Below are 19,615 nucleotides of genomic sequence, written 5' to 3'. Positions count from 1 at the left end.
CTCCTCCTCCATTCGGCGCCACTTGATCTTCTCGCTGAACTTGTCCGCCGCCGCAATGCCTGCCGGGAGCTGTAGTCCACCCTCCCCCTTGACTCCATCTCCCGTCGCGCTACGTCACCACCAGTGGACTACAACTCCCAGGGTGCCCCTGCACCCCAGGCGCAAAGATCCTAGAGGGAGAGAGTAGGCGGGCACGTCAGCCGCAACGCCTGCCGGGAGCTGTAGTCCGCCAGCCCTTTGACTCCATCCCCCATCGCGCTCCGTCACCACCAGTGGACTACAACTCCCAGGGTGCCCCTGCACCCCAGGGAGCGGTCCCCAGTGGAGGTCTCTCTACAAGGGAGTCCTCCCACTTTACATGGGGACCTGTGGAAAGGTGGATACATTGGCAATGGAGGCTAATGTAAACAAAAGAAGCATAGAGTTAAACTTACAACTATCCAAATCTGAAGGAAAACACATTGTGTGGAAGAAAATAAATCAGGAATGGCAATAATACTGGGAACAGGAGACAAAGGGGGGACACCTCTATTCGCTACAAAACAGAGTGGGCATTACAGCAAGAAGAGGGGGGGACAGGTAGTATTAACAAGATTGAGGATAGGACACACTCACCTGAACAGCACTCTCTCCCCCTCTCTCTCTCTCTCCCCCCCCTCTCTCTCTCTCCCCTCTCTCTCTCTCTCTCTCTCTCTCTCTCCCTCTCTCTCCCTCTCTCTCTCTCTCTCCCCCTCTCTCTCTCTCTCTCTCTCTCTCTCTCTCTCTCTCTCTCTCTCTCTCTCTCTCTCTCTCTCTCTCTCTCTCTCTCTCTCCCTCTCTCTCTCTCCCCCTCTCTCTCTCTCTCTCTCCCCCTCTCCCCCCCCCCCCCCTTCTCTCCATCTCTCTTCTCTCTCTCTCTCTCTCTTTGCTGGACAGAGAGAGAGAGAGAGGGTGGGGGAGAGAGAGGGGGAGAGTTCACGAGAAGGAGGGGTGGGGGAGACGGGGGGGGGGGTAAGAGGGAGGGGGGGGGGGAGAGGGGATATTTCTCTCTCCCCCTCTCCTCTCTACCTCCCCTCTCTCTCTACCTCCCCCCCCTCTCTCTCTCCCCGCTCTCTCTCCACCTCTCTCCCCTCTCTCTCTCTCTCTCTCTCTCTTTCTCCTCTCTACCTGCCCTCTATTCGCTACAAAACATAGAAATTAGGTGCAGGAGTAGGCCATTCGGCCCTTCGAGCCTGCACCGCCATTCAATATGATCATGGCTGATCATCCAACTCAGTATCCCGTACCTGCCTTCTCTCCATACCCCCTGATTCCCTTAGCCACAAGGGCCACATCTAACTCCCTCTTAAATATAGCCAATGAACTGGCCTCAACTGCCCTCTGTGGCAGAGAGTTCCAGAGATTCACCACTCTCTGTGTGAAAAAAGTTCTTCTCATCTCGGTTTTAAAGGATTTCCCCCTTATCCTTAAGAGTGGGCATTACAGCAAGAAGAGGGGGGGGACAGGTAGTATTAACAAGATTGAGGATAGGACACACTCGCCTGAACAGCACATTAAAAATATTGGGAAAACACTCTACTGGGCTGTGTGAGGAATGCCATCAACCAGAAACAGTTCAGCATGCCCTAGTTGCATGTAGGAGATATGAGACAGAAAGAGGATTTATGATCATTGAAATGAGGAAAATTGGATTGACAGAAATATCAGTAAAGAACATTCTAGAGTGTGGAGGGAAAGGGAAAAGGAATAAAGTTGTTGTTTGATTTCTTGAGGGCCTCTGGGCTTATAAAAAGGATCTAATGTAAAGACATGAGTACTGTGGAATGAAGCCAGAAGGTGGCAGCAATGCAACATTGCAGATGCCGGCTGCCGTAAAACTCCAAAGAAGAAGAAGAAGACATCGGGGACCTGGGGTGGAGAGTGTTGCACAAAGCCGTGGCCTGTAATAGGTATTTGAGCCGGTTCACGGACTCTTCCCCTGCTTGTCATTTCTGCGGTGAGGAAGAGACAGTGTTCCATGTGTACATAGAGTGTGAGAGGTTGCAGCCACTGTTCGAGTATCTGAAGGGGCTGCTCCTCACGTTTTGGCTACATTTTAGTCCAACGCTATTAATTTATGGGCACCCGGTACAGAGGGGGGAGGGTCGGGAGGGAGGAGGGGGGCTCCCTTTCGGTCTGCTCCTGGGCCTGGCCAAGATGGCCATTCGCGGGTCCAGGCAGCGGGCAGTCGATGGCCCCACAGCAGTCAGCTGCCTGCCCCTTTTCTGGGGTTTCGTCCGAGCTCGCGTGTCCCTAGAAAGGAAACACGCGGTGTCCATAGGGACTGTGGAGGCCTTCTGTGAATGCTGGTCACCACAGGAGGTTGAATATATTATAGATAAAAATGTTATCTATAATATAGATATAATAATAGAGTAAACGGGTCCTTTTCACAATGGCAGGCAGTGACTAGTGGGGTACCACAGGGCTCAGTACTGGGACCCCCAGCTATTTACAATATATATTAATGATCTGGATGAGGGAATTGAAGGCAATATCTCCAAGTTTGCGGATGACACTAAGCTGGGGGGCAGTGTTAGGTGTGAGGAGGATGCTAGGAGACTGCAAGGTGACTTGGATAGGCTGGGTGATTGGGCAAATGTTTGGCAGATGCAGTATAATGTGGATAAATGTGAGGTTATCCATTTTGGTGGCAAAAACGGGAAAGCAGACTATTATCTAAATGGTGGCCGATTGGGAAAGGGGGAGATGCAGCGAGACCTGGGTGTCATGGTACACCAGTCATTGAAGGTAGGCATGCAGGTGCAGCACGCAGTAAAGAAAGCGAATGGTATGTTGGCTTTCATAGCAAGAGGATTTGAGTATAGGAGCAGGGAGGTTCTACTGCAGTTGTACAGGGTCTTGGTGAGACCACACCTGGAGTATTGCGTGCAGTTTTGGTCTCCAAATCTGAGGAAGGACATTATTGCCATAGAGGGAGTGCAGAGACGGTTCACCAGACTGATTCCTGGGATGTCAGGACTGTCTTATGAAGAAAGACTGGATAGACTTGGTTTATACTCTCTAGAATTTAGGAGATTGAGAGGGGATCTTATAGAAACTTACAAAATTCTTAAGGGGTTGGACAGGCTAGATGCAGGAAGATTGTTCCCGATGTTGGGGAAGTCCAGGACAAGGGGTCACAGCTTAAGGATAAGGGGGAAATCCTTTAAAACCGAGATGAGAAGAACCTTTTTCACACAGAGAGTGGTGAATCTCTGGAACTCTCTGCCACAGAGGGTAGTTGAGGCCAGTTCATTGGCTATATTTAAGAGGGAGTTAGATGTGGCCCTTGTGGCCAAGAGGATCAGAGGGTATGGAGAGAAGGCAGGTACGGGATACTGAGTTGGATGATCAGCCATGATCATATTGAATGGCGGTGCAGGCTGGAAGGGCCGAATGGCCTCTACTCCTGCACCTAATTTCTATGTTAATATTTTAATTTGATAATTTTGTTTAAGTGTTTTTTTGATAGTTTGAGCTTTCTACCTTCCCTTGTAAATTGTACATTTGTTTGAAAATCTAATAATAAACATTTACGGGAAAAAAAAGGGTGCCTCTGCACCTCAGGCAGGCATGTCAGCCGCACTGCCTGCCGGGAGCTGTAGTCCACCTGCCCCCTTGACTCCATCTCCCATCGCGCTCCTCACCACCAGTGGACTACAACTCCCAGCGTGCACTGCACCGTAACCATCGACGACAAGTCTGCCTCGCATCGCCTGCCGGGAGATGTAGTCATAAATTGGAACACTCCCGGCTTCTGCCTACAACTCCCAGCGTGCACTGAGCCCACCCCATGACCAAAGATCTTAGAGCGGAGCTCTGCTATAAGATCTTTGCCCATGACAACATCACCCACCTTAACCATCGACGACAAGTCTGCCTCGCATCGCCTGCCGGGACATGTAGTCATAAATTGGAACATAAATTAAAATTGACCCAAGCAGTCGTTCCAGGTGCCACAAAGGTTCACCTGTATCTCCTCCAACCTCATCTACTGCATCCGCTGCTCTAGATGTCAGCTGATTTACATCGGGGAGACTAAACGGAGGTTGGGCGATCGTTTCGCCGAACACCTCCGCTCAGTCCGCAATAACCTACCTGAACCCCCGGTGGCTCAGTACTTCAACTCCCCCTCCCATTCCCAATCCGACCTCTCTGTCCTGGGTCTCCTCCATTGCCAGAGTGAGCAACACCGGAAATTGGAGGAACAGCACCTCATATTCCGCCTGGGTTGCTTGCGTCCAGATGGCATGAACGTTGAATTCTCCCAATTTTGCTAGCCCTTGCCGTCTCCTCCCCTTCCTTAACCCTCGAGCTGTCTCCTCCCATCCCCCCGCCCTCGGGCTCCTCCTCCTCCCTTTTTCCTTCCTTCTCCCCCCCCACCCCCCATCAATCTGAAGAAGGGTTTCGGCCCGAAACGTCGCCCATTTCCTTCGCACCATAGATGCTGCTGCACCCACTGAGTTTCTCCAGCAATTTTGTGTACCGTATAAATTGGTTCAATCCCAGCTTCTGCCTACAACTCCCAGCATGCACTGAGCCCACAGCACATCTCCCACCTTAACCATCGACACCAAAGATCCTATAGCGGGGCAAAGGGGGGAGGGGCATAGGAGGGGGGGGGGGGGGGGGGGGACATTGTAGTGTGTGGGGGGAGGCGAGAGAGTGCCAGGGGGGAGAGAGTTGAGGGATAGGGATAGGGTGTGTGTGTAGTTGTGTGTGTGTGTGTGTGTGTGAAGTTGCGGGGAGATTTACAATGTTTCTTATTTAATGTCCCTTGTCTAGTCTGAAATAAAATTCATCATTTGATATAAAAATCAGAAGAAATATAATTGTGTGTGTTATATGATTATATACATTTATATCACATTCATGTTTGTGTGTTTGTAAACATTTTATTCTTTAACAAGAATTAACAAGAAAGAAATAATTGTTGACTTCAGGAAGAACAGAGGGGGCAGACATACCCCCATCCACATAAACGGGACTGAGGTGGAGCGCGTCTCCAACTACAAATTCCTCGGGGTACACATCTCGGAGGATCTGTCCTGGTCCCTCAATACCACCAAATTGATCAAAAAGGCGCAGCAGCGCCTTTACTTTCTGAGGAGGCTGAAGAAAGCTCACCTGTTCCCCCAGATCCTGTCCAACTTTTACCGCTGTACCATCAAAAGCATCCTGACCACCTGCTTCACGGTATGGTACAGCAGCTGCACCACAGCTGACAGGAAGGCACTGCAACGGGTGGTGAAAACCGCTCAGCACATCATCGGTGCCCCGCTCCCTGCCATGGATGCCCTCCACTGAAAACGGTGTCTGAGACGGGCTGGGAAAATCATCAAGGACCCCTCTCACCCTAACCATGGACTGTTTGCCCTCCTCCCATCAGGGAGGCGGTACAGGAGCCTCAGGTCTCGCACAAGCAGGCTGAGGAACAGCTTTTTCAACAACACCATTACACTGCTGAACTCGGAGTCCCGACACTAGCCATCCTTAGACTCTCCCACTTGTATACAGTTATCTGCCTATGTATCAGTTTTAATTCATTCACAATCCACACATTGTTAACCAGTATTTTTTTTAACTTTTATTGTATGCCAATTTTGTATTTATATTTTTACTTCTGCTATCTTGCACTATGACTATGACCAGACGCTAAACTGCATTTCGTTGTACCTATACTTGTATTTGTGCAATGACAATAAAGTTGAATTGAATTGAACAGAAGTATGAACTAACAGAATTATGAATCTAACCCTATATATTAGACATGGTCATTTTAATTTGTTTTTAAAGCTGTATGTATTTATCCTTTTTTATTAACTACACTGAATTGAAACAGATCGAGCAACGTTTTTTCGTTTCCTCTGTGTATGCAAGTACTCAGTGAAAATGATATTAAAGAAATACTGAATACTGATATCACACACAAAAACTGTTCCCCCGCAATGTTGATTACCCTGCAAGTCTGGTCGGGTCGGGTAGGGTCCGGTTACTACAAAATCAACTCAAACACAGCTTGTGAGCCATTTAAAAAGAAATGATTTAAAAAAAACATTAAAAAAGACAATTACCAGAGTCAAATTTTAATCTTGACAAGAATTAACAGAAATCTGAATTAACAGAATTATGAATCTAACCCTACATCACGCACAAAAACTGTTCCCCCGCAACGTTGATTACACTGCGAGTCGGGTCGGGTAGGTTCCGGTTACTACAAAGTGTTCAAGAAGGAACTGTAGATGCTGGAAAATCGAAGGTACACAAAAATGCTGAAGAAACTCAGCGGGTGCAGCAGCATCTATGGAACTGGTTGTGAAACTGTCTCCGGAGAGAGGAGGACAACTTCTTCAAAGTAGGCATACCTTGAGGAGATATCGCAGTGGAGTAGACAAAGTGTTCAAGAAGGAACGGCAGATGCTGGAAAATCGAAGGTACACAAAAATGCTGGAGAAACTCCGAGGAAGGGTCTCGGCCCGAAACGTTACCTATGTCCTTCGCTCCATAGATGCTGCTGCACCCGCTGAGTTTCTCCAGCATTTTTGTGTACTTCCAGTTACTACAAAATCAACTGAAACACAGCTTGTGAGCCATTTAAAAAGAAATGATTTAAAAAAACATTAAAAAAGACAATTACCAGAGTCAAATTTTATTCTTGACAGGAATTAACAGAAGTATGAACTGACAGAATTATGAATCTAACCCTATATCACACACACAAACTGTTCGCCCGCAACGTTGATTACACTGCGAGTCGGGTCGGGTCAGGTAGGCTCCGGTTACTAAAATGGGCGGGGAAAAATGCCCAGGATCCCCTCCGTAGCGTACTACACGTCAGCCCATTGCATTTCGCAGGAGTAGCCTATCTTGCTCCGCTATAGGATCTTTGGTCGGCACCACTTGATCCGCCACCAAGCTCTTGCCCGTGAGAAAAAAGAAAAAACACTACATTTCAGATTCAGAAATTCTCTCCACAAGGGCGCCGCCATTTTGTCCTCCTCCTCCCCCCCTCCCCCCCCCCAACAAATGTTGTTCTTTCATTTTAGGGGAAAATAAACACCTACAAACGCCTTTTCTTCAGTAGAAACATTGGGAACAAATGTACATTGTCCCACCAATATTGCTGGCGTCAATTAGAATACGAATGTACATGTTTTCTGCAGATTTCTCTTCCCGTTGCTATGGCAACGGCCCTGTTTGCCAGGCGGATAACTTCTCCCAGGCCTTGTATTAAATGTAAACCCACCTACACCCCCCTAACCTCCCAACACACACACTACATGGAGATATATTTCACCCACTTGTTGAATAATGAGCGATTGGGTTCATTTTCTTCACTAAAAACAAATTAATTCCTTTTGTCCTCCCCTCGCCGAAAGGCATGGTGGGAAATCCAAACCAACCTGACAACTCAATACACACTTTATTAAAGGTACACAAAAATATATATACATCTATAGATGCTGCTGCACCCGCTGAGTTTCTCCAGCACTTTTTGTGTACCTTCGATTTTCCAGCATCTGCAGTTCCTTCTTAAACATATTTTATTAATCAGCCCGGACGCTGTTAAATATTGAGTTATTCACGTTGTGAATAAAAGGTCCGTGTTGCAATAGACCGTGTGCAGTGTAGTTTAAAGGATGAACATAGAAAATAGGTGCAGGAGTAGGCCATTCGGCCCTTCGAGTCTGCACCACCATTCGATATGATCATGGCTGATCATCCAACAGTATCCCATCCCTGCCTTCTCTCCATACCTTTAGCCACAAGGGCCACATCTAACTCCCGCTTAAATATAGCCAATGAACTGTGGCCTCAACTACCTTCTGTGGCAGAGAATTCCACAGATTCACCACTCTCTGTGTAAAAAATGATTTTCTCATCTCGGTCCTAAAAGACTTCCCTCTTATCCTTAAACTGTGACCCCTAGTTCTGGACTTCCCCAACATCGGGAACAATCTTCCTGCATCTAGCCTGTCCAACCCCTTAAGAACTTTGTAAGTTTCGATAAGATCCCCCCTCAATCTTCTAAATTCTAGCATGTACAAGCCGAGTCTATCCAGTCTTTCTTCATATGAAAGTCCTGCCATCCAAGGAATCAGTCTGGTGAGCCTTCTCTGCACTCTCTCTATGGCAAGAATGTCCTTCTTCAGATTAGGAGACCAAAACTGTACGCAATACTCCAGGTGTGGTCTCACCAAGACCCTGTACAACTGCAGTAGAACCTCCATGCTCCTATACTCAAATCCTTTTGCTATGAAGGCTAACATACCATTTGCTTTCTTCACTGCTTGCTGCACCTACATCCCTACTTTCAATGACTGGTGTACCATGACACCCAGGTCTCGTTGCATCTCCCCTTTTCCTAATCGGCCACCATTCAAGTCAAGTCAAGTCACATTTATTTATATAGCACATTTAAAAAACAACTCTCGTTGGCCAAAGTGCTTTGCATTTGTTATAAGAATAGTATAAACAAACAAACTACATACATATATACATATAACCCTCGCTCAGTGGATGTCAGGAAAGGCTTGGGAGTATAGATAAGATTTTAGTCTTGACTTAAAGGAGGCGATGGAGGGGGCAGTTCTCATGGGAAGGGGGATGCTGTTCCACAGTCTAGGAACTGCAACCGCAAAGGTGCGGTCGCCCCTAAGCTTATGCCTAGACCGCGGGATATTCACCGATCTGAGGGACCTGGAGGTGAAGTGGTGGGTGAGAAGATTTTTTAATGTAGGAGGGGGCAGATAATTCAGATAGTAGTCTACTTTCCTGTTTTTGCCACCAAAGTGGATAACCTCACATTTATCCACATGTGGAGAATTTGCAATTTTTGGAGGTTTGATGACCTCCCTCCTCCTCCTCCTCCTCCCTTGCAGCTGCCCTATTCTTGGTTCTCGGTTACTTGGTCCTCCAAAATATTCCAACTGGAATTTAAACTGGAGATGGTGAAGGGAGGGCTTAAGCCAGAAAGGGTTATTGAGAAGAAAGAGCTACTTTAAATGTAGTTGCATCTGGTTGGGTAACTATAGTTTGGTGGAGATTATTCCATGCTTTAATTGTGCGTGGGAAGAACGAATTGCTGTACACATCTGTCTTTGTAGCTGGGATCTTGAGACCCTATTGCCCCATTTTATTTGCATAGTCTGGTGGGCATACCAGTAGGTATTATTATTATTAGTTTGCAATTTTTGGAGGTTTGACGACCTCCCCCCTCCCTCCCCTCCTCCATCCACCTTCTCCTCCCCCCCCCGGAGCAGATAATTCAGATAGTAATCTACTTTCCTGTTTTTGGCCACCAAAGTGGATAACCTCACATTTATCCACATGTAGAGAACTTGCAATTTTTGGAGTTTTGATGACCTCCTCCTCCCCCTCCTCCTCCCTCTTCCCCCTTCTCCACTCCTCCCTCTCCTCTCCCCCTCCCCCCTCCTCCTCTCCCTTCTCTCTCCTCCTCCTCCTCTCCCTTCTCTCCTCCTCCTCCTCCCTCCCCCTCTTGGAGGTGGAGTGGTGGGTGAGAAGACTTTTAATGTAGGAGGGAGCAGATAATAGTCTACTTTCCTGTTTTTTTGCCACCAAAGTGGATAACCTCACATTTATCCACATGTAGATAATTTGCATTTTTTTGTAGGCTTGATGACCTCCTCCTCCCTCCCCTCACTCCTCCTCCCCCTTCTCCACTCCTCCCTCTCTCTCCCTCCTCCACCCCCTCCTTCCACCCCATCTCCTCCTCTCTCTCCTCCTCCTTCTCCTCCACCCCTCCTCCTCCACCTCCTCCCTCCCTCTCTCCCCCCTCCTCCTCCCCTCTGCCCTCCACTCCTCCCTCCCACCCCTCCTCCTCCTCCTCTTCTTTCCCTCCCACCCCTCCTCTCTCTCTCTCTCCGTTCCTCTCTCCTCCCCTCCCTCCTCCTCTTTCCCTCCCCCCCCACCTCCTCCTCCTCGTTTTCCCTCCCACCCCCTCCTCCTCTCTCCCTTCTCCTCCTCCCTCTCTTCCTTCTCCCCTCCCCTCCTCCTCTCCCCCTCCCCCCCTCCTCCTCTCTCCATTCCTCCCCTCCTCCTCTTTCCGCGTCCCTCCTCCTCTCTTACCCCCCCTCTTCCTCTCTCCCCCTCCTTCCTCCTCCCTCACCCCCCCTCCACCTCTCTCGCTACCTCCTCCTCTGTCCCCTTCCTCCTCCTCTCTCTCTCCCTCCTCCTCCTCTCTCCTCCCCTCCCTCCCCTCCCTCCTCCTCCTTCTCCTCCTTTCCCCCACCTCATCCTCTCTCTCTCTCCTCTCCCTCCCTCCCTCCTCCTCTACCACTCCCTCCTCCACTCTCCCCCTTCCTCCTCCTCTACCGCCTTCCTCCTCTCTCCCCCTCCCTACTCCTCTCCCTCCTCCGCCTCCTCTCCTCCTCTCTCTGCGTCCCTCCTCCTCTACTCCCTCCCACCTCCTCTCTCCCCTCCATCGCCTTCTCTCTCCCTTCCTCCTCCTCTCTCTCTCTCTCCTCCTTCTTCTCTTCTCCTCCCACCCTTCCTCCTCCTCCCCTCTCTCCTCCTCCCCTTCTCTCCTCCCCTCCTCCTTCCCTCTCCCCCTCCTCCTCTCCCTCCCTCCTCTCCTCCTCCTCCTCCCTCCCCCTCCCTCCTCCCCCCTCCACCCCCCTCCACCCTCCCTCCCTCCTCCTCTCCTCCCTCCCTCTCCTCTCCCCTCCTCCTCCTCCTCCTCCCACCCCTCCTCCTCTTTCCTTCCCACCCCTCCTCCTCCTCTCCTCCTCCCCTCCCCACCCCTCCTCCTCCTCCTCTTTTCCCCTTCCACCCCTCCTCCTCTCTCCTCCCCTCCCTTCCTCCCTCCCTCCCTCTCCTCCACACCTCCCCTCTCTCCTCCCCTCTTCCACTCCTCCCTCCTCCCTTCCTCCTCCTCGCTCTCTCTCCTCCCCTCCCCCCTCTCCTCCTCTCCTCCCCCCTTCTCCTCCCTCCCACCTCCTCCTCTCTCTCTCCTCCTCTCCCTCCTCCTTCCCTCCCCCCCCACCCCTCTTCTCCTCCTCTCCCTCCCCTTCCCTCCCCTCCTCCTCTCCCTCCCTCCTCCTCTCTCTCCTCTCCTTCTCTTCTCCTCCTTCTCCTCCCTCCACCCCTTCTCTCCTCCTCCTCCCACCCCTCCTCCTCCCCTTCCACCACCCCTCCTCCCCTCCTGGATAGTAGGTATTATTATTATTAGTTTGCAGTATTTGGAGGATCTTTGGGTTTGACTACCTCCCCCCTCCTCCTCCCCCCTCCTTCTTCTCCTCCTCCTCCTTCTCCTCCTTCCCTCCCTCCCTCTCCTCCTCCTTCTTCTTCTCCCTCTCCCTCCCTCCTCCTCTCCCCCTCCCTCCTCCTCTCTCCCTCCCTCCTCCTCCCTCTCTCTCTCTCCTCCTTCCTCCTCCTCCTCCCTCCTCTCCTTCTCTCCTCCTCCTCCCCATCTCCTCTCCTCCTCCTCCCCTTCCACCCCTCCTCCCCTCCTGGATAGTAGGTATTATTATTATTAGTTTGCAGTATTTGGAGGATCTTTGGGTTTGACTACCTCCCCTTCTCCTCCCCTCCCCCCCCTCCTCCCTCCCCTCTCTCCACCCCTCTCCTCTCTCCTCCTCCTTCTTTTCTCTCTCTCTCCTCTCTCCTCCTTCTCCTCCCTCTCTCCCCCTCCCCCCCCCCCCCTCCCCCCTCTCTCTCTCTCCTCTCCCTCCCCCCCCTCCTCCCTCTCCCCCTCCTCCCCTTTTTTCCTCCTCCTCCCCTTCTCCTCCTCCTCTCCCTCCCTCCTCCTTCCTCCCCTCTCTCTCCCTCCTTCCTTCTCTCCTCCTTCTCCCCTTCCTCCTCTCTCCTCTCCTCCCCCCCTCCCCACTCCTCCTCCTCCCCTCCTGGATAGTAGGTATTATTATTATTATTAGTTTGGCAGTATTTGGAGGATCTTTGGGTTTGACTACCTCCCCTTCTCCACCCCTCCTCCTCCCTCCTCCTCCTCCCCTTCTCCCCTCCCACCTCCTTCCTTCCCTCCCCTCCTCCTCTTTCCCTCCCACCCCTCCTCCTCCTCCTCTCTCTCTCTCTCCCCTCCCCCTCCTCCCTCCCCCCCTCCTCCTCCTCCTCTCTCCCCCTCCCACCCCTCCCTCTCCTCTTCCCCTCCCCCTCTCTCCTCCTCTTCTCTCCTCCCTCCTCCCCTCCTGGATAGTAGGTATTATTATTATTAGTTTGCAGTATTTGGAGGATCTTTGGGTTTGACTACCCTCCCCTTCTCCACCCCTCCTCCTCCCTCCTCCTCCTCCTCCTCTCTCCTCCTCCTCCTCCTCCTCCTCTCTCCACCTTCTTCTCCTCCCCTTACCCCCTCCTACCCACTCTCCCTCCTCCTCCTCCCTTCTCCTCCTCCTCTCTCTCTCTCTCTCCCCCCCCCCTCCTCCTCTCTCTCTCCCCCCCTCCTCCTCTCTCCTCCTCCTCCCCTCCCTCCTTCTCATCCTCCTCCTCTCCACCCCCTCCTCTCCACCCCCTCCTCTCTCCTCCCCCACCCCTCCCTCCCCTTCCTCCTCCTCCTCCCCTTCCACACCCCTCCTGGATAGTAGGTATTATTATTATTAGTTTGCAGTATTTGGAGGTTTGACTACCTCCCCTCCCTCCTCCCCCCTCCTCCTCCTCTTTCCCCCTCTCTAACCTCTAATGCTCTCCTCCTCCTCTCCTCTCCTCTCTCTCCTCTCTCCTCCTCCTCCTCCTCTCTCTCTCCCTCCTCCCCTCCTCTATCTCCTCCTCTCTCCTCCTCTCTCTCCTCCTCCCTCTCTCCCTCCTCCTCTCCACCCCTCCTCTCCTTCTCTCCTCTCCTTCCTCCTCTCCGCCTCCTCTCCTCCTCTCCTGGAGCAGATAATTCAGATAATCATCTACTTTCCTGTTTTTGCCACCAAAGTGATAACCTCACATTTATCCACATGTAGCGAATTTGCAATTTTTGGAGGTTTGGTGACCTCCCTCCCTCTCCACCCCTCCCCCTCCTCTCCTCCCCTCCTTCCTCCCCTCCTCCTCCTCTCTCCTCCTTTTTTCTCCTCCTCCTCCCCCCCTCCCCCTCCCACCTCCTCCTTCCTCTCTCCCACCTCCTCCTCCCCCTCCTCCCTCTCCCCTCCCCTCCTCCCTCCTCCTCTCTCCCTCCTCCTCCTCTCCTCCTTCCTCCTCCCTCCTCCTCTCCTGGAGCAGATAATTCAGATAATCATCTACTTCCCTGTTTTTTTTTGCCACCAAAGTCATACCCTCACATTTATCCACATGTAGCGAATTTGCAATTTTTGGAGGTTTGGTGACCTCCCCTCCCTCTCCACACCCTCCCTCTCTCCTCCTCCCTCCTCCCCTCTCTCTCTCCTCCTTCCTTCCTCCTCCCCTTCTCTCCTCCCTTCTCTCCTCCCTCCTCCTCCCTCTCTCTCCCTCCCTCTCCCCTCCCCTCCCTTCTCTCCCTCCCCTCCTCCTCCCCTCCCACCCCTCTCCCTTCCTCCTTCTCCCCTACACACCTCCTTCTCCTCCCTCCTCCTCCCTCCTCCTCCCGCCTCCTCTCCTCCTCTCCTGGAGCAGATAATTCAGATAATCATCTACTTTCCTGTTTTTGCCACCAAAGTGATAACCTCACATTTATCCACATGTAGCGAATTTGCAATTTTTGGAGGTTTGGTGACCTCCCTCCCTCTCCACCCCTCCCTCTCTCCTCCCTCCTCTCCACCTCCTCCTCCCTCCTTCCTCTCCCCCCTCCTCCACTCCTTCCCTCCTCCCCCTTCCTTCTCCTCCCCTTCTCTCTCCTTCTTCTCCTCTCCCCTCCCCTCCTCTTCTTTCCCTCCCACCCCTCCTCTCTCTCTCCTCCTTCTCCTCCCTCTCTTCTCCTTCTTCTCCTCCTCCTCTCCCTCCTCCTTTTCCTCCTCCCTCCTCCTTCTTTTCCTCCTCCCTCCTCCTCCTCTCCCTTCTCCCACCTCATCTCCTCCTCCTCTCCTGGAGCAGATAATTCAGGTAATAGTCTACCTTCCTGTTTTTGCCACCAAAGTGATAACCTCACATTTATCCACATGTAGCGAATTTGCCATTTTTTGGAGGTTTGGTGACCTCCCTCCCTCTCCACCCCTCCCCTCCTCTCTCCTCTCCTCCCCCTCCTCCTCCTCCTCCACTACTCCTCTCCCACTCCTCCCTCCTCTCTCTCTCCTCCTTCTCCTCCTCTCTCCACCTTCTCCTCCTCCCCTTTACCTCCTACCCACTCTCCCTCCTCCTCTCCCTTCCTCCTCCTCTCTCTCTCCCCCCCTCCTCCTCTCTCTCTCCTCCCTCTCTCCTCCTCCTCCTCCTCCTCCCTCCTTCCTCTCACCCCTCCTCCTCCCTCCTCCCCTTCTCCTCCTCCCTCCCCCTCTCCTCCTCCTTCTCCCCTCCCACCCCTCTCCTCCTCCCTCCCTCTCCTCCCTCCTCTCCTCCTCCTCTTTCCCTCCCACCCCCCCTCCTCCTCTCCCCCCCCTTCTCCTCCTTCTCCCCACCCCTCCTCTTCCCCTTCTCTCCCCCTCCCTCCCTCCTCTCCACCTCCTCCTCCCTCCTCCCTCCTCCCTCCTCCTCCTCCTCCTCCTCTCATCCTCCTCCTTCTCCTCCCTCCTCTCCACCCCCTCCTCTCCACCTCCTCTCTCCTCCTCCTCTCCTCCTCCTCCTCCTCCCTCCCTTCCTCCTCCTCCCTCCTCCTCCCCTTCTCTCCTCCCCCTCCACTCCTCCCTCCCCTCCTCCTCCTCCTCTTTCCCCTCCCCCCCCTCCTCCTCCTCCCTCCCTCATCTCTCTCCTCCTCCTCCCCTTCCACCCCTCCTCCCCTCCTGGATAGTAGGTATTATTATTATTAGTTTGCAGTATTTGGAGGATCTTTGGGTTTGACTACCTCCCCTCCCTCCTCCCCTCCTCCTCCTCTTCCCCCTCTCTAACCTCTATGCTCTCCTCCTCCTCTCCTTCTCTCCTCCTCCCTTCTCTCCTCCTCCTCCCTTCTCTCCTCCCACCCCTCCTCCTCCTCCCCTTCTCTCCTCCCTCCTCTCCACCCCCCCCCCCACCCTTGCAGCTTGCCCTCCGCGCGGTGCATTGTGGGTGACAACTCACGACCTTGCCCCAAAAAAACCCCCAAAACCCCCCCCAGAAATGCCCACGAACCCGCGTTTTCCCGGTTGAACCGTGGCCTGTGGCCTTTGCCCCTTCCTCCTTCTCTCCCGGTCCGCGCGGGGACAATGACGAGCGCCGCAACTTGGGATTTAAGCCAAAAGGTGGCCGGCGCGGGGGGGCGATGGGTAAAAGATGGGGGGGGGGGGGAGGGGCGAGGTGGAAAAAAAATGGGTAAGAGGTGGATTTTATTTTTCAGTTTGGGCCGCGGGGTTGGGGTGGGGGGGGGGACGGGGTGTTTGTGGCGGGGGGGACGTGGAATAAGGAGGGGGGGTTGTGTTTGTGACGGGGCGGCTGCAGCCTTAGCCTTCCCTCACTGCCCGGCCCCGGCCCCGCCGCCATTTTGTGTTTATGTCTCTCCATGGCGCACTCACTTTCAGCGCTTTAGTGTTATTCTTCAAAGGAGAGGGCACAAGAGATAATTAAAAGGAGAGAGGGCGAGGAGAGGAAAAAAAACAACACCACGGGTCCCCCCCTAACTCCTCTCCACCTGTGCAACAAGCAGAACTAACGGTCTTTGTGTGTGTGTGAGTGTGCGTGTGTGTGTGGGAATATATATGTGTGATTCAGATTCAGATTCAACTTTGTAATTGTCATTTTCAGTGTACAGTGCATAGACAACGAAATGCAGTAAGTGTGTGTGTGTGTGTATATGTGATTCAGATTCAACTTTGTAATTGTCATTTTCGGTGTACAGTGCAGAGACAACGAAATGCTGTAAGTGTGTGTATATGTGTGTCAGATTCAGATCAGATTCAGATTCAACTTTGTAATTGTCATTTTCGGTGTACAGTGCAGAGACAACGAAATGCTGTAAGTGTGTATGTGTGTCAGATTCAGATCAGATTCAGATTCAACTTTGTAATTGTCATTTTCAGTGTACAGTACATAGACAACGAAATGCAGTAAGTGTGTGTGTGTGTGTATATGTGTGTCAGATTCAGATTCAGATTCAACTTTAATTGTCATTGTCAGTGTACAGTGCAGAGTCAACGAAATGCAGTAAGTGTGTGTGTGAGTATATGTGTGTCAGATTCAGATTCAGATCAGATTCAACTTTAATTGTCATTTTCAGTGTACAGTACATAGGCAACAAAATGCAGTAAGTGTGTGTGTGTGTGTGTGTCAGATTCAGATTCAACTTTAAGTGTCATTGTCAGTGTTACAGTACAGAGACAACAAAATGCAGTGAATGTGTGTGTGAGTGTGTCAGGTTCAGATCAGATTCAACTTTAATTGCCATTTGTCAGTGTACAGTACAGAGACAAAATGCAGTAAGTGTGTGTGTGTGTGTGAGAGGGGAAAAAACGACCGAGAATGCTGTTATAAAAGGGAAAAGCATTCGCTTTTCTTTCTTTTTTTCTTCCTCTCTTCTCCCTCCTCTCTCTCTCGTGTGCCATGGCGGACTGTTGGATTGAGTAATGTGTTTGTGTGAGAGGGAAGAGCAACGTTTAACGAGCAGGTAAGAGAGTGGTGAAGGAGGGGAGGGTGTCTGACCGAGAATGCTGTTATAAAAGGGAGAAAGCATTCGCTTTTCTTTTTTTTTTTCCCCTCTTCTCCCTCTCCCTCCTCTCTCTCGTGTGCCATGGCGGACTGTTGGATTGAGTAATGTGTTTGTGTGAGAGGGAAGGAGCAAACGTTTAACGAGCAGGTTAGAGAGTGGTGAAGGAGGGGGAGGGTGTCTTGTCAATATGGTGGTTAGGCGCACTCACTTTTGCGTGTTTTAGTGTTTTTTAAAAGAGAAAAAACGAGATAATTAAAAGGAGGGCGAGGAGAGGAAAAAAAAAAACAGGTGTCCCTCTTCCCCCCCCCCCCCCCCCCCTCTCCTCTCCACCAGTGTGCAACAAGCAGAACTTACGGTCTTTGTTTGTGTGTGTGTGTGTGTGTGTGTATATATATATATATGTGTGTGTGTGTGTGACCGAGAATGCTGTTAGAAAAGGGAGAAGCATTCGCTTTTCTTTTTTCTCTCTCCCTCTCTCCCTCCCTCCCTCCCTCCTCTCTCTCGTGTGCCATGGCGGACTGTTGGATTGAGTAATGTGTGTGTGATAGGGAAGAGCAATCGTTTAACGAGCAGGTAAGAGAGTGGTGAAGGAGGGGAGGGTATCTGTCAATATGGTGGGTGGTTAAATTAAAGGTCTTTTTTTTTTAATCAATCTGCGAGGGGTTGTTAAAGGTGGCATTTTTTTGCGAGCACACGTCTTAAGGCCGGCTAAAATGTGTTTGTTCTGTGTGTGTGTGTGTGCGTGTCCCCACATTTGGGGAGGTGGCGGTGAAGGATTATTGCGATTTCGAATCCTTTATTCCCTTTTTTTCTCTCTCTCATTCGTACTGGCTTACTAGTTTGATTTCCAGAAAACCGAGATCCCTGTTTGCCCGCTTTCATGCACCCATGCAGTTTCTGCTCGTTTATAGCAATCTTTCTCTTTCCCTCTTGCACCCCTCCACCCCCTCCACTTTTTTTCCATCTTGATATGCATTGTTTTTAGATACATAGATACATAGAAAATAGGTGCAGGAGTAGGCCTTTCGGCCCTTTGAGCCTGCACCGCCATTCAATATGATCATGGCTGATCATCCAACTCAGTATCCCGTACCTGCCTTCTCTCCATACCTCCTGATCCCTTTAGCCACAAGGGCCACATCTAACTCACTCTTAAATATAGCCAATGAACTGTGGCCTCAACTACCCTCTGTGGCAGAGAGTTCCAGAGATTCACCACTCTCTGTGTGAAAAATGTTTTTCTCATCTCGGTCTTAAAGGATTTCCCACATATCCTTAAGCTGTGACCCCTTGTCCTGGACTTCCCCAACATCGGGAACAATCTTCCTGCATCTAGCCGGTCCAACCCCTTAAGAATTTTGTAAGTTTCTATGTTGTCATTCCTCGTTGAATCTTCCTCTTAAAACTTGTTGATTCATTTTTGTTTTCTTAAGTTGACACTTTTTTTGTCAGGATGTTCACACCAGTCTGTAGCTGAAAGGATTTTTAATTTTGTAATTTCCTAAGAGTTTGGTTAGCGATCAAGGGCAAAGCGTTGATATTTTCAGCATATTTATATGATATTAAAATTGAAGTCAAAGTGTGATCTGAATTTAGATTTACTGTCGAGAAAGCCTGTGTTTTCTGGGAGTTTTTGTGAGTTAAAGCAAAACTTAGTGAACTTGGTGTATGAAAGAGGAAGGGTAAAAAGTGTGATTCAACTTGTGGATCTACGATCAAGAAAGTAAGTCTTTTCTTGGTGTTTTCATGAGTTAAAATTAGACTTGGTTATCTTGCCTCAGGAAAGATCCTTTCTAGTGGTGTGGTTTCATTATATTGTTTTAAGGTTACATTTTGAAGTCTGAGTTGGTTTGATGTAGTGTCATCTGAAGTGAGGTATCGCTGTCCGCTTTTGCCAACCCTTCAAAAGGACGCAGTCACAGCTGTTGACGGAAATGTCCTCATTCTGCTGAGCGTTGCTTTAAAATCTTAACCTTAATGCGATCCTCAAGCCTAATTGTGGCTGGAGTGCTTTCTGAGCCTGAGTTTTCAGGTGCACTTACTGGAAACAAAGAGCCCGCTTTATGAAAAGTGAACGGCCTTTGTTGAAGACCTTTTTTGTTCCTCGTTTGAGATTTGTGTGTGCAACAATTGACCCCAAGTTCCCCTGATCCTCTTCAGAAATAACCAGGAATCTCGCACATACACTTCTGACACACTGGGCACACTTGTAGGATGTTTGAACCCGCCTGGCTGAAGTTTGCTTTTAAAGTTGAGGTTGTAAGCTCAGTACTACCAGTATTCAGACTTTGATGTCATTCAGCATTATAAAACCGTGACTTGGTCTGTGCACTAGAAACATGTGACATTGGGGCAGGTGAGACGTATCTTTGAGTGCTTGTCTATATTTAGGATTTGTTATCTTTATAATTGAAGTGCTTTTTTACTGTTTCCAAACCAACACACATCAGTGTATCATTATACATTGATAAACACAAAATGCTGGAGTCACTCAGCAGGCCGGGTAGTATCTCTGGAGAACATGGGTAGGTGATGTTTCAGGTCAAAATCACACCCAACCTGAGATTTCACCGATCCATTTTCTCCAGAGATGTTGCCTGACCTGCTGAGTTACTACAGAATTTTGTGTCTATCTTCGGTATAAACCAACAGGTTGCAACCTCCCCCCCCCCCCCATTGGTGAACTGTGCACTGCAAGGGCCAGGAAGTGAGTGGGTAAGATCATCTCTGACCCCTCTCACCCTGGCCACAAACTCTTTGAAGCACTTCCCTCTGGGAGGTGATTCCGGGCTGTCAAAGCCTCCACAGACAGACATAAAAACAGCTTTCCTCGAGCAATAGTTCTACTCAACAGCCAAAAGTCTGTAGCCTCCTTTTGCTCTGGTATTTTATTTTATTCATCACATGTTTAAATTATAATGTTTTATTTTTAATTGTCTACTGTATATTGTGTTGTTA

At 50.5% G+C, this 19,615-nt stretch overlaps 1 protein-coding gene across 1 annotated transcript in view; it reads left to right on the top strand.

The window, feature by feature from the left end:
• Nucleotides 1-15,478: 15,478 nt before the first annotated feature.
• Nucleotides 15,479-19,615, top strand: part of LOC129715786 (histone-lysine N-methyltransferase ASH1L-like) — a gene marked incomplete at its 3' end in the record, with an annotated part of 216,484 nt that continues 212,347 nt past the window's right edge. The window contains 1 exon segment of the mRNA XM_055665637.1: nt 15,479-16,615.

Source organism: Leucoraja erinacea, unplaced genomic scaffold (assembly GCF_028641065.1).
Source record: "Leucoraja erinacea ecotype New England unplaced genomic scaffold, Leri_hhj_1 Leri_139S, whole genome shotgun sequence".
NCBI classification, from domain to species: Eukaryota; Metazoa; Chordata; class Chondrichthyes; order Rajiformes; family Rajidae; genus Leucoraja; species Leucoraja erinaceus.
This window is presented reverse-complemented; position numbering and strand designations above follow the sequence as displayed.